The sequence below is a fragment of the Talpa europaea genome, assembly GCF_964194135.1.
Source record: "Talpa europaea genome assembly, chromosome: X".
In the NCBI taxonomy this organism is placed as follows: Eukaryota; Metazoa; Chordata; class Mammalia; order Eulipotyphla; family Talpidae; genus Talpa; species Talpa europaea.
The window spans coordinates 8,101,555-8,117,105 of record NC_140081.1 but is presented as its reverse complement, the minus strand read 5'-3'; the positions used below and the strand labels follow the sequence as shown (position 1 = coordinate 8,117,105).

The 15,551-nt window shown below is 43.2% G+C and overlaps 1 protein-coding gene across 4 annotated transcripts in view; it reads right to left on the bottom strand.

Annotated features, from left to right (window-relative positions):
• Positions 1-15,551, bottom strand: part of NHS (NHS actin remodeling regulator) — a gene marked incomplete at both ends in the record, with an annotated part of 287,399 nt that overhangs the window by 18,934 nt on the left and 252,914 nt on the right. The gene's annotated exons all lie outside the window — the stretch shown is intronic.

Below are 15,551 nucleotides of genomic sequence, written 5' to 3'. Positions count from 1 at the left end.
CTTCCTAGTAAAGCACGTGGTACAGACATCCCCCCTCGGCTTGCTGTGTCTGAGGCATCTAAATATTTGCTACTTCGGGTCCTCGTCCAACCAGGAAAATATGAACCAGCGTGCTGGTCTGAGGGGTGGGGAGATGACAGTGCTCCCCGCTGCTGTGGCAGAGCAGGGGAGCTGACATAGTCTCAAAAGCAAACTGTTTCCCATGACCCTTCAAAATGGATGTGGAGGGAAAAAGTATTAAAGGGGCCTCAATAGCTGTATCATCCTACATGCCAAGTGCTGTGCTCATTTGCTCCAAGAAAGATGCTGTATCAGGACAGCAGCTACCATTAAAGCTCCACACTTGCAACAACCAGCGCCAAGACCCACCTGGCTCCTGCCAAGACCAGAAGCAGTGTGATGGGCACCACTACTCCTGCAACCTTGTATTTGAAACTAATGTCAGAGTCCTCTAGCCCAGCTCCGCTATCCAAGAGGGAGCCTCTAGAAATGGAGGGAATGAATCCTAGACATGCACTGGCCAGTGTCTTCTGATGATGTTATCTCCAAGCTCAAAACCCTTCAGTAATTTCCTGAGCCTATGGAAAAAAAAAATTGAGATTTTTTTTGTCTGACATTCAAGATCCTTCAAGATCTGGCCTATTGAGACACTGAGCCAAACAAAAGTAGTTCGATGCATCTGTACGCGTTCCATTTCCTCCCGCCTCTGTGTGCTGCACTCGTGGTTTCCTCACAGGGTAACTCTTTGCCTCCCAGCATTCACATTCAAATTCTACCACGTGCCTGGCGTTCTCAAATTCTACCTTTCCGGGAAGTGTAATTCTAGCGCCCACCCACTCAACGCCACGCTCCAATCAGGGATGAGATTCCCGCCCACATCATTTCCTGTCCTAGCCACGGACCCTTCCTGTCATGTCACACTTGCTTTGGTGTCCTCCGAGTCCAACTAATACTAATAGTAGGTGCTCCGTTCTTTTAAAAATGAAGCAATAAACGAGAGGCCACATGGGAGAGAGGGCATTGCGAGTGCAGATTATGTTTCGGGAGCACAGGGTATTTTCCAGAAAGCAAGCGTGGTTTGCTTTGGCTGAGGTCTAGGGTCTGTGCAAAGACTAGGTGGGAAATCTATCCAGAAAGCTAAGTCAGGACCAGACTGTACTGGTAATGGAAGGTTTAGGATTAGGCAAGAATTTGTATGTCAAAGCTTCTCATATCAAGGTTTGAGTTTTTCTTAATTGGTTTAAAGGAGCAAGCTAGATGAGATTAGGGAAACACCTAGGCTAAAGCAAGAGACATTTAATTTGGAGACAAGAGGGAAACTGTTTTGAGACAGGACGTGAAACAATGGAATAACTGACAGAGCTTGCAAAACGATGAAGATACTTTATAAAAGTGAAATAAGACCCGTCTGGGCACTGTGGCATGTGAAATTCGTTTACAGAAAAGGAAACACTTGGTCAGGGTTTGTGAGTTCCACTTCTGCATACCAATCGAAAATCAAAAATCTCAAATGCTATCCAGCTATCCAAAAAGATGAAATCCTGCCATTTGCAACAACACGGATGGACGCAGCAGGGATCATGCTAAGTGAAATAAGTCAAAGAAAGACACTGTAGGATTTCAGTCCTATGTGGTATATGGAGAAAGTAAACAAGCTGCTGAACTGAATAAAACAAAAATATTCTTTTGGACTGTGAGACCAATTAGTGGTCACCAGAAGAGAAGGGAGGGAGGGGCAGGGAGGGCAGGAAAGCGGGCCAATCGTATGAGAATAGATTTGGACTTTTAGCGATGAACTTAATGGAGTAGCTACACATGTTGATTCTCAGCAATGCATGCCTGAAACTTATGTACTATTATAATGCTCTGCTACTGCAATAAAAATACAAATACATACAGTACCGTTAAAAAAGAAAAAAGGAAATCTCTGAGGTAGCCCCATGAAGAAAGGGAAGGAGAGCAGAGGCTGGGTAAGAGAAAAGCGGGGGCGGACGAGAGAGGCAGTGAGAACAGGCACTGCTCACCCCAGCAGGTGAAACAGTATTGAAATACCCTTCCTGTCAGCGCTAGTCTTTAATCCTCTCTCCTGACTCAGAACTCCTTTCTCAGTCTCCTAATTCTTCTGTAAGCTCGTTTAGCTTTTCTCAGAAGCCGTTTTCCCCTAAGACTGATTTTTTTTTCTTCCTGATAGAAAATGCAAGAGTAAACACGCATTGTTTATAGCTCTGGACTATGACAAAGGAAGTCTGAGGGTGAGTCAGTTTCCTCCATTTACTTCTCAAAAAGGTTGTTGGAAAGACCTCTGTCCTTCAAATGCACTTCCTGGCTAAGAAGAAAAGTACAATTTGACAGTCTTTGTTTTAAAATCCCTGGATGCCACAGTGTGATAAGCCGGAAAACCATTATCAAGCTCATGAATGACAAAGAATCCCTGATATTCTTTCCTGGTTAATTTTATCAAGCCTGGCAAAGAATATAACTGTGAGCACAATATGTTGGAATTAGTTAACTGACAATCTTGATGATAAGGATTTAGGCCTCAGTGCTCCTCAGGAACTTTGCCCCAGGGCAGCAGCTCACGTCAAGCATCTTCATCCAAGACCACAGAGTCCATTCAACATTCTGTCCCTAGATGGGAGCACTTGCTGGAAACGGTGACTTCCTTGCCTATCTGTCCAGACCTCAGCATGTAAGCAGGGACTTAGCCTTCCAGGGCCACCATGGACCTGTCTTCAGACTGAGTGCAACAACAGGCGATGTGTCCATTCGAGTGGCAACTTGGATCGGCAGTGGCTGTGTGTACGATGTGGGATAGTGTTGTGAATGCTTGGGAATGCCTGCTTTGGGCTCGCAGGTGGAAAGAGCAGGTGAATATTCCAGGAATTGCAGATCTGGGCCTGATCCAAGGGACCTGATAGGCCAGAACAGATGAGCTGGCCATTCCACTCCAGCAGAGGGTGAGGGTGAACTGCTATGATCAATCAACTTCTCACTCTGCACTGGGAATCTAGGCCATGAAAGTGTGCTGGGAGCCAAAGTGTCAAATACCATGGCGACTTCTCACCATCTTAGATCAGATTCTCTGGTCTTCTAGATTTTGCCATTTAAAGTAAAGAAATTCTCAACCAAGCATCTCCTGGTTGAACTTAACCTTCCTTGACAGGCACTGGGTATAGGCCCCGGTCCAGGCATTAAAATACCCATGGTTAAATGTAAATGTGTTTATATGTTTTTACCTTTCTATTTTGAAATAATATACTTACAGAGAAGTTGAAAAAACAGTGCAGAGCCCCAGATACTCTTTACCCAGTGTTTCCCTAATGTTAGCATCATGTATAGCCATAGTACATTTATTAAAACCAGGAAACTGATGCGGCAGACCTCTCCTGTCATGCCCGCTGCTCCCCTCAGCAGTGTATTTCATCAGTCTTCCTGTTCTGTTCCCCGCTCTGTCTCTGGTGAATCCTCTCACTCTCCCGCGCATCTGGCCTGTACCCCGGTACTTGTATAAATAAATAAATCTTTAAAAAAATTAAAAAAATTAAAAATAAAACCAGGAAACTCACGTCGATAAATTCTGTTAACTTATCTATGAACCGTATTTAGATTTTGCCAATTTCCCCACTAATATCTGGTTTCTGGTCGAGGATGCAATCCAGAACCCCACTGTTCACTTAGTTATCAACTCCCCTTAGTTGCTTTCAGTTTGCGCTAATCCTCCAACCTCTGTTTTTCATGACCTCAACACTTTTGAAGAGTACTGACGAGGTATTCTCTAGACTACCCATCAATTGGGGTTTGGGTCTGATGTTTTCTGTGATTAGATCGAGGTTACACATTTTTGGCAAAAATCCCACGGAAGTATCATCTCAACACATCAGAGCAGGAGGCCTGAGTACAGGGGTGCTCCAGGTTAAGATGGCATCTGCCGGTTTCAGCTGCTGAAGTTATTATTTTTGTTTTTGTAATCAACAAATACCTTGTGGGAAGAAACTGAAAATACGCAAACATCCTATTTCTCAGCATAATTTCGTGCAATTCATTTTAGCATACATTAATGATTATTGCCTGCCAAAATTCTTACTGTTGTATTTAGCCAATGGTGACTTTTTAAATTTCCATCAATATTTCTACACTTACTGCTTAGAATTCTTCTGTCAGGAAGAGCTACCCCCTTATCCCACTTTATTTGTATCATTATGAACTGATGGATATTTACTTTATTCTGTGGATTATAATCCATTTCTATCACTATTTATTTTATTGTTCACAGTGTCCCAGATTTGGTCATCAGCAGTTTCTGCAAGTTGGCTCCTGTGCCAACTTGACAAGTCCTTTTGACAAGTCCCGCGTGATTCTTTAGCATTTTCCTGTTTCCTGGCGTGTGAAGATATTCCAGGTGTACCTTTCATTTTTCCCTAGAACAAATAATTTCTTCAAGGAACCTGGTTTCTTTTCTTAGAGAATGGTTCTTAGAAATAAGATCTGAGCTAGGTGTGCTCCATACTACCAGTCTTGCTGCTTCTAAGCTGCACTCAGAAGACAGAGCCCCCTCTGTTCCACCTGGCACCCCAAGCTATGCTTGTTAAATATATTTCACACGTGAGAAGGTCCATGTTCTGGTAGTTTTTCCAGTTACTTTGCTCTTAAATGAGCTTCCAGGACTGTGTCCCCCAGGAGATTTGGAGCAGCCAGCATGTCTCTCAGGAGAATGGTGCCATTTCTTGGTGACCTGCTCTGTCATCTACAGGCTGCTGGATGGAGATATTCTTCTTAAAAGGCAGAAGGTGAGAAGCCAAGTCTTGGGGTGGCGTGCCTAGGTCACTTGGCCTCTGGCCCTGACTCCACGCACAGCGCTATCTGGCCACTCTGCTCAACGCAGTGTCCGTTGTGCAGAAACCATCCTGTGAGCCCTGCAGGTCTGCTCCTTGGGGGCACCGTCACCACCAGGATGACTGCTCTGATGGCATGCCTGGTGAGTCTCCCGGGCCTTCTGCCCATGGAAGATGGGCACCTGAAATGCCTCCCATACCCCCACCCCGCTGCATGGCTGACGCCTCGGAATTGCATCTCCTGGAGTGTTTTCCACTCCACATTTCCCGGTAGGAAGAAGAGTGTTAGGGACATGCCTAACGTGCCCTGCCCAAGAGAACTAGAGGGCATCCTTAGCATCCTGCACGCTTATGTGCTTGACATATGGCTATGCTGGAACCCACAGCCAGCAGCCAGTACAAGCTCAAAGCATCCCATGGATGGTTGCATTAGGTGCCTGGTATGTGGGCTTCCTACCTTGTGCAGGCCACTGCTCATTCCCCAGAAATGTGGGGTTTGGTAGCAGTGGCATTACCTGAGGTGGCAGTATAGATTTTTGGGGTGAGCCAGAGCAGCTTCTCTGCCCAAGTCAGCTTCGTGTAGACCTCACTGGACCAGACTTGCCATTCTAACATCTATGTCTGCTTGTTCGCTTACTTGCTTGGGGCTGACTTCTCTGACTCCTCCCTCATTTCGTTCATTTGCTTGGGAAGGATGATGTGCACACGACTCTAAGAGGGGAACAGCGAATGAGCCCCCTGCAAAGGGATGGGAAAGAAGTAGGGGCGGCGGAGTGGCCAGGCTGGATGGCTCACAAATAAATGAATGAGGAATTCTGCATCATCCTGGCTTTGGGATGGGGTGGTGGAATGCAGACCTGTGCCAAGGGGGACTAGCTGCTACTCATCTATCTCTTTGGCATCTCAGAGGCTCTTCGACTTGTATATTTCACGTTCTAAGTCCAGGGTTCATCTCCTTCTGGGGGCATAGCAAACTGACTTCATCCACCGTGGTGCCCTTGTTGTACATAAAGCTGTATTCGTCAGCCATCAATACATACTTGTGCTCAAAACAGAAAAGAAGAAAAAGACTTTCCAAAGTTACTTAGATGAGCTCTTTTTTTCTTTACCTCCTCCAGAATGCTCATGCTGTTCATTTGTGATAGAGTTAGGTTTATTTATTACTGTTTGTTCCATTTCCAGTTATTTATTTATTGGGCTGTATGAAAAACATTAGCTTGGTTCTAAGAGTTCCAGCAAAACAATAAATATGCCCAGTGAAGTGTCACTCCCTCTGAACCCTACCACCTCCTTCCCATCCCCCATTTTTTCCATCTTATTCCACCCACCCCCTGCCTGTAAACTAACTTGTTAACTTCTGGTTTATGCTTCCTGGACAGTCAGTTTGTTGGAGTCAGTTGTTGGAGTGTTTGTTTCGAAAAAGCTTACTTGCTCCAGCATGACTAATACTTTAGAGAAAAATTCGAGCTTCATGTGAATTTCAAGTTTGCTCATCCTCTATTTCATGCAAGTGAGAAACTAGGCAAGAGCAGAGACTGCACCCACCTGGCCTGCACTGTGCAGAACTCCCATGACACAAACACCTCCTAGCTTCCTCAGCTCGCCCCATGGTTAGGAACTGCGCCTCCCCCCCACCTGCGGCTGTTATGGCCTCCCCCAGACTGCAGACCTTCCAGTCCTTCACAGTAGCTCACAGCCCCTCCTGCACTCTACAAGTAAACTTCTGGCCTTTCTCTAGGTAAAGTGACAGATTTATTGCATGATTTGTGTATTTTTTAACCATTTAACATGTGCACAACGGCGCCACTGTTTTATTAAGTTGCCATCATTGTGCATGTATGTGTGCATGTGCATGTGTGATGGAAGATTGGTGAATGTTGCGCCCCTAATGCCAAATTTGATCTTTATTGTGTAGTTTTGCACAGTGTGGAGATTTCAGGGATACCTATGTTGTGTGATAGCAGAATGAACTACTTCTTTTATACAAGTGAGTGGATATTTTTTTTATATACCCTTCTTTCTAAGATGAAACATGAAAGCAAATATAGATGATGCTCTTTGGGATTTTGCCCTAAACATACTTGAGAGTATGTCCTAGAAAGCACTGCTAATTAGTTCATAAAGATCTTACTTTTTTATGGCTGAGTAGTACTCGATGATGGATATCCTGTAATCTATTGCATCACTGCATGTAGCACAGAAAAGGGGCTAGTATCACAAATGGATAAATACCTCTTGAATCCATCCATCTATGGATAGACATCTTTGCTATCTCCAATATCTTGTTATTGTAGACAATACAGCAAAGAATAACCTTTGGTATTATTGGAGGTGTATGTTTAGTGGGATTGCTGGAGCAAAAAAGTAGATGCAGTTTTGCTAGATATCAAAAATTTCCCTCCAGATAGCTTGTACCAAGCTTGTATCTCCCGCAGCAGTGCATGAGCGCCTCTGTCTCTCCATTTCACCAGCAAAACGTCCTCCTGTTGTCTCATTGTTGCCCATGTAGCGGGAAATACCATTTACAATCTAAATGCCATCTTGGTGGTATTTGCATTTCTCTAATTATGAATGAATTTGAACAATTTTGCTTAAGTTTAAGGAACATTTTTATGTTGCTTCCCCCCCCCCCCCGGGCTGTTTGCTTGACAAAGGGAAAGGTTTGTGAAGAGACGTGCACAGTCAAAGGTGGGCGGTCTTGGGACAAGCTGTCTCCTCTGTCCACTTTTCTGACCATTTTTTTTCTCCTTTCTCCTTCAATTCGTGAGAGGGGTTTCTCTATCTGTGACATTTGTACTTGCTGTGGCATAGGTGGCACCTATTTTCTCCCAGTTTTGGTTATCTTTTGACCTCATGTATGGTGCTTGGGCATGCAAAACCATTTACTGTTCAAATTTATCCATCTTTTCCTTTATCGCCTTTGTAGTTTGAATTAGAAATAGAAGGCCTTTTCCCAGACTGAGGTCAAGAGAAAGCCATCCTATTTTCAAATGGTTTCTTTTTTTTTCCCTGTGTAGGTCCCCGGCCCATGTGGAGTTCAGTCTTGTGGATGGAGTGGAGTATGGATCCAATTAAATGGTGCTCGACCAGGGGCGACCTTGTGGCCTTAGGGGGCAGGATCTGGAGACGTTGTGGGTTGTCATAACTGGTAAGAGGCATGCTCCTGGCGTCTAGTGGGGAGTGGACACTGCTAAACACCTCACAGCGCGCAAGGGTCCTCACAGCAAAGTCTCCCACCAAACGCCACTGCCTGCCCAGGGGAGAAACGGCAACGGCCTATCTTTTTTTGTCAAGCGGCTACCCAGCTCCACCTCCCGCCTCAGGCATCTGGGAGGGCACCATATACTGTTCACACGGCTACTCAGGTGGATTTCTGAACTGTATTCTACGGTACTGGTTCGTGTATTCCTTTATATTTGTTTCTTCATATGAAATTTCGTATCTGTGGGTCTGACCCCATTAAAAGAAAAGCTTATTGGTACTTCGGGATTGTGTTAAATATATAAATTAACACAGAGAGAATTGACTTGTTTATAATATTGAATCATTCTATCCAAGAACAGAATTAGACTTTGAGAAAGTCTAATTTCGTGTCCTTTAGGAGTGCGTTAAGGTTTTTCTTAGCTAGGTTTTGCACATAGCTAGTAAATTAACTCCTAAGTATTTAATCTTCTTTGTTGTTGCTATAATTGGACTTTTCTCTGCCAGTAGGTCTTCTAATTAGCTATCATTTGCAAATGTAAATAAATGGTATTGATTTTTGTGTGTTTATATCCTGATACCTTACTGAATTCTTTTATTGTTTGAGTTAGTTTTATCATTGACTCTCTAGGATTTTCCTGGTATAGTATTATATCATCCGCAAATAGATACAGGTTTACTTCTTCTTTATCAATCCTTATGCCCCTAATTACTTAATTTTGTCTAATTGCATTCATTAATCCCTTTAGTATAATACTTAATAATAGCAAAAACAGTGAGTGTCCTTGCCCTGACCCTGATTTTAGTGAATATGATTCTAGTGTTTTTGTAAACAAGCAAGATTTTGACTTATTAATATGTCTACTGTTCTTTTACTCTTTACCTCATTAATTTATACTGTTAGCTTGTCATTTTCTTCTTACACTTTCTTTTGTTGTTTTCCTGAATTTTTGAAACTTAGTTGATTTTCATTTTATAGTTTGTTCTATGTATTTTGCTCTCATAGCTGCTTTAGTGTGTTCCCTGGAGCCTAATGTATAATATTTCATCATCATTATTTTTAAGAATGATGTAATTTCAGTTTGCATTATTCTTTGCATCTAAAAATTGTTTGGCAGAAGGTTTTTAAAAATTTCAGGTGGAAGAGTATTCTGGGTTCTTTATTATTGGTCATCTCTAATTTTATTTCCTTGTCATCAGAAAGTATTGTTTGTAATATTTACATATTTTTATAGAACTTAATTATATTTTTGTTAATGAATTATAATCAATTTTTGTGAAGGTCCCATGGGTGCTTTCGAAGAGGGTGCCTTCTGTATTGTCAGAGTGTAGGGTTCACTTGATGATACTGTGTCTTCTACCCCCTGACTTATTTTTTATCCAATGGATCTGTCCTGTTCAGGGGGCATGTACATTATTAGTGTTTCTTTGTATTTCTACTGGTTTCCCCTGCAGTTTCTGCTTCATAATGGTAGTGGCTGTGCTGTTTGGTACCTACATGTTCACAAATACTTAATTTTATTTGTGAATTATGGCATTTCGCATTAAAAGTGCCCTTCTTTGTCAAATGTAGTGCTTTGGGGCTTAGGAGTCTACTTTTTCTTTCTTTCTTTCTTCTTTTTTTAAAAAGATTTATTTATTTATTTATTTATTTGTTTATGTATACAAGAGCTGGGGTACAGGCCAGAGATGTGGGGGGTGAGAGGATTCACCAGAGACAGAGTGGGGAACAGAACAGGCAGATTGACCAAGTACACTGCTGAGGGGAGCAGCGGGCGAGACAGGAGAGGTCTGCTGCGCCATGTGGGTTGCTCTCTGGCAGGCCGAGGATCGAACTCATGCTGCAGAGGCTGCAGATTGCTTATAGTGTGGTGCTTAACCCCTTGCGCCACCAGGGAGGCCCGGAGCTACTTTTTCTGATGTCAGGGTCACTAACCACTGCTTTCCTGCCTGCCCTAGCTCTGCCCATCTCCTTACAGAGTCTTTCTGAACCACTTTGTTCAGGGTGTGTCTGTCTACTGAGCTGACTTGGCAAGCCAAATTGAAGGCTTTCTCCCTTCTCACAGGTAACTCGAGCCCACTCACATTTATTGATGTGACTGAACTGTGATATATTTTATGATTATGTGTATTTTGTTGTTTTTATATTTCTTTTTTTTTATGAGATGTGCCTTTGCTCTTTAACTTCATAAAATTAGGTACTTTGGTGTTTAGGAAGATTTGTGTTTATTCTAGTAATTTTTGTACATATACCATTTTAATGGCCTGAGTGCTTGTTTTATTGTGTTACTATTTACTATCTGGTTGATCAGTTCCTATTGGTACCCTTTATACCTATCTATTGTCTACACAGTAATCAATCACCTTATTTTATTTTCTTTTTTACCCTTCTCTTCTCCCATTTTTAATTGCATCATTTCTTTGTTGTCATGACATTTAAGATCTGTACGTCGTCTTCCAGCCTCATCCCCTCTGTGGTTTTAGTCTTACATTTACATTTATCAAGATGACACTTGCTGACATTTTCCTAGTCATCTCCTGGTTGGATGAAGGTGGTCCTCTGGTGGATTCCTCAACAAAGGCTTATGGGTGATTAATTCTCTTAGTTCTTAAAAGTTTAAAACTCTTTTCTACAGCCTTGGTGTTTGGAGGGCAGTTCGACGGCACATAAAATCCTTGCTTTATATGGTCTTTAATTCATTTTTTTTTGCAATCATTCAGTGTGGTTTTGCAGATCTATTTCTAATTCATCTTGGTGGAATTATTGTGTTTTACAAAATTCCTGAGTTCAATGCACCGTCTTCTGTCCATATATCAAGGTCCAAATATTTTGTATGTGTTTGGTGGTGGGGCAGGAATTGTGTTCCAAATGTTTGGTTTTCTTTTGTCTTGTAGGGTCCTGGAACTCCCCGTGCCCCACACATACCTTGTTTCTTTTTTCCTTTACCCCTGCTGTGCACTGCTATGTCCCCCTAAAATTCATATGTTGAAGTCCTGACTCCCAATGTGACTGTAATTGAAGAAAGGGCTTTAGGGGGTAATATAGGGCAAATAAAGCCATAAGGCCCCGTGAGGACACAGGGCAGAGGCAGCCGTCAGCCATTAGCAATGCAGGAAGAATGCTCACCCCGGGAACTAAGGTGGCCAGCATCCATTTCTATTGTTTAAACTCCCCATTCTATGGGATTTTGCCTGAGTTGGCTAATATACCCCCAGCAGCCAAAGGGCATATTTCTTCCTTTTGCCTTTTGTCTTCCCTGAAAATGTATGTCCTGAAAATCCCTACTACCTTTAAGTCCTTTTCCTGTAGTTTGTGCCTAGTTAAACAACTTTTTAGTATCTTTAGACTTACAACACACTTAGTTTTTCTAATGATGGTTTTAGATCAACTGGCTCCATGGCTTTTCTCTTCTAGGCAGTCTTTTTCCAGCCTACCCTTTCTTGCCTTGTAACATGAGGGAACACATGAAGATGGCATTTTTTTCTCTCTTTTTTTTTTTATAGAGGCATGTTTTTATTTATTTTATTTGTTTGTTTGTTTTGTTTATACATGCACTGGGTACAGTCAGAAGCGCGGGAGGGTGAGAGAATCCACCAGAGCCAGAGCGGGGAGCAGAGCAGGCAGAAGGACCGAAGGACACTGCTGAGGGGAGCAGCGGGCGGCCGGAGAGGTCTGCGCGGCATGTGGGACCCTCCTCCAGTGGCCGGGGAGCAGCCGGGGATTGAACCGGAGCCTAAGAGGCCGCGGGCAGCTTCGCAACCCAGCGCTCAACCGCTGCGCCACCGGGGAGGCCCATTTTTTTCTCTTTTTACCTAACAGTTAACTTGATGTTTAGGCATTCTCTGTCCTCAAATTATACTGATGGTATGTTTTTGTTATAGTTTCATTTCCCCCTTACTATTGTTCTAGATCATTTTGGAGGAACTATTGGAGGTGGGGACCTCTGGTATGACCATCGTCTTCCCAGCCAGCCAGCCAGGGAGCTACCCACATGGCGCAGCAAACCTCTTCTGTCTTGCCCGCTGCTCCCCTCAGCAGTGTATTTCAGTCGATCTGCCTGTTCTGCTTCCCACTCTGTCTCTGGTGAATTCTCTCACCCTCCCATGCCTCTGGCCTATACCCCAGCTCTTGTATAAAAATAAATAAATTGAAAAAAAGAAGAGTGGAGACACGTGCTTTGGTTTGCAGGGAGCAGGCGGCCTGTTCCTCTCGCAAAGGCTCCTTGTTTTGATATCTACTTGTTTAGTACATATACACCCGACTAGGGAACCCTTTTCTCTCTTTACCTCCCTCCCAACCCCCTAATAATCAGTATCCTGCTACTTAAAAGTTCATTTGCAGCCAAGAATCTAGTCATGTGGACGGAAGTTGATCCCGGCAATTTCTTTTTCATGTGACCCTAGGGAACAGCACTTTTACTAGAAACTTTTGACATTTGGTTCCCAGCCAAGTTCAAACGTCTCTTCAGGTCCTTTACCAGTTTACAGTGGGATTTCCTCCAGGGAATTAAGAAAAGCAAAACCGCTGTGTGACAAATGTCAATTTGGAGAAGTTTGTCCCGATCTCTTCTCTTTAGCCCAAGTCCACAGTTGTGTCATGTCTCAAAGAATCAAAATTTCCTGAAGGGATATACAGTGTCTGGTTATAGAATTTAATTATCTTTTAGGGCCCTGTCCCCTGAAGTCACCTGGTGTCACTGTGGATGAGGGAGAACTCCCAAGATGGGCTTTAATTAGGAGACAGCCCTTGAATTTGCAGCTGATGGGGTTTTAAGCTAAACAGAAGGGCCAGTTTCCTGTGAGAACTCCTGAGATACAGCAAATTTTAAGGAACTAAGCACTCCCTCTTTCCTCTTGTAGGAGCTGTGTGGCTACTTTGGAACTGTCACCAGCTGTCCTTAAAATTTGCTAAGTCCCTATCATTGGACATTGAGGTATTTGTAATTATTTTTCCTATTGTAAACATTGCTTTGATGAACATTCTAGTGAGTAAATTTTTGCATACACTCACATTATGGCCTTGGGATGAATGGCTACATTTAGAACTGCTGAACCAAAGGGTATGGATCTTAGATTCTTGATAAATATTGGCATATTGCGAAAGGATGGAACGACTTATCCTTCCTCCAGCCGCATAGATGAGCGCACGTGCTAGACTTGTCATTTGATGGTAACCGCTTTATTTATTTATCTATCTATCTATTTTTTTATTACATCTGGATTCAGTTATTCATGTACATTAGGTCCCATGCTGGGCCCACCTTTGAATCAAATTTACATAACATTATCTTGCGTCTTCTTAACGACCTTGTGACATTGAAGGGATTATCCCCATTTTACAGATACTGAAACTGGAACTCAGAAAGATACATTAACTTTCCCCAAATCATACAACTGAGAAATTAAAAGCTAGTATTTGAACCTACTTGGACCCATGATCTCATCACTATGTCACTCTGTGACTGACACCTCAGAGACTTGATTGGGTTATGACGCTGATGACGTGTGACACATATGGAGTGCTTATTATGCATCAGGCACAGTCAGTCCTCGTTCCAAACTTACGAGGTGCTGTCTACTCTTCTCCACTGAAATGATGAACTTGCCCAGGGTCACACGGCTAGTAAGTGGTAGAGCTGGCATTCAAATCCTAGGTCATGTGGCTCCACAGCCCATGCCATTAGTGACCAAAATACGGTATAATAGTTTGCACCGTCATAGAAGATTGTTTATCAGAATCTCATTCTAAATGCTTTTTCAAAGGACGAAAATAATGGCTTAGCTCAAGTCTACTAAATGAAAGAAGGAGAGTTGGTGTGTAAGAAAGTGTCTATCCAGCAACTTCCTGCAGATTTCCTGTCCCTATATCCGCAGCCTTTTCGCTGACAGCTATACACAGCTCTCCTAAGCTTAATTAAGAGAGCTTGGGTCTGAGGAATGTAACTAGAAGGGGAAATTTTCTAAAGAGCTTGCCGACCCAAAATCAGTTGAACAATGAAACAGTTAAATTTTCCTCCAAATGACTTAGACATACTGAGTATTACCACTCCCGAAGGACAGATTTTCCAACATGTCCCTAAGTATGATCTTTCTTGTTGATGTTTGTTGGGTAAATAAAGGACCTTCATTGCTGTTCATTATTTTAAGCCTTTTGCTATAGTCTTACTTTGGTATTTAGACATTATTAACAATTATGCAGATTATGACACAGGGTAATATTTTTATGTCATCTCTGTAAATGCTTAACATTCTTCTCTCCCACCTCCCCACCCCAACCCCCAAGAAAATCAACTTAATGAGCCACAAAACATGTTATAATGAAGGGGAAAATATTTTTAGCATTTTTATGCAGAAAATGCCTCATTAAAAGCAAATGCTTCAGCAAGCAGATTTGAGCTTAATAAGAACTTTTGTAGAGTGGGGGGTGGGGGGGGCTCTTGTAACAAATCACCAGCATGTGTAACTACTCTCTAGAAAGACCTAGAAAGCCCTAAGAGGCTCTTACCTGCCTTCCTTATCCCTGGGCTGCACGGCCGCAATGGAGCGAGTGCGGCCTGGCACTCCTAGACACTTGTGAGGCTTCCTGTCCAGCCACAAACAGGAAAATGTCTACATCTTGTGCACCACCCTTTACTTTTTGAGCTGCCAATGTTCTATCATGCAGAATCATTTGTGATTTTTGAAAATTTTTCCTCAAATTGTATTAATTTTTCAGTGGTCGCCATAGCGCTATTATCTTCACACCTTCATATGTGCACATGCTTCGCTCACTCTCCACCAAAGCTCCTGTCATGCAGATTCACTGAAAGGAAGCCTGTTGTCAGCTCCATGTTTGGCATCATGCGACCCAAATATTTTGTACCTATTTTACATATTGCAAAAGCCATAAGGGTGCAGGGCAGGGCTTACAGCTAGCTACACACACAAATTTAGTTTCAGATAAAAGCCTCAATTTATGTCCACACCGTTGTAACTTCTTTAGACTTTCGGCCTCAAACCAGAATGACAAGAGAGCAGGGGTGCACCATCTAGACCAGGCGGGCTGGTCTGGACACAGGGTACACAGCCCCTCACTTCAAGGATGCCCTGCTCAGAGGCACTTGTCCCCATGGAGACTCCAGAAGATACACCTGGGGAAGGGGTTGTTTGCAGGGGTCCTGAGCTCAGCTCAACTTTGTCATCTGTGATCTATATTTGGGGACGTGGGTCCCAGCCACCCAGGCGGGGCTAAAGTCACCAGTGGTGATAACAACGCTGTGGTAACTAGTTCCCCTGAATAACTAGTTCCCTTGATGAAAGGGAGCATGAAATGCTGGGGTGATTTGTCTTCAAGTGGTAGCTTTTTCAACTTATTCAAGTTCTTTCCCAGCATGCCCCACGGAGGCAAGGATGCGACGGCGGTCACCTGGCTAGTGATGTAGCAGCGGGTGCAGCACGTCTGTGCCAGGCCCAGCGCCAAGCTCTTTCTATGCCTCATCTCATTTAACCCGCAGATGCTATAAGCTGGGTACTATTAAT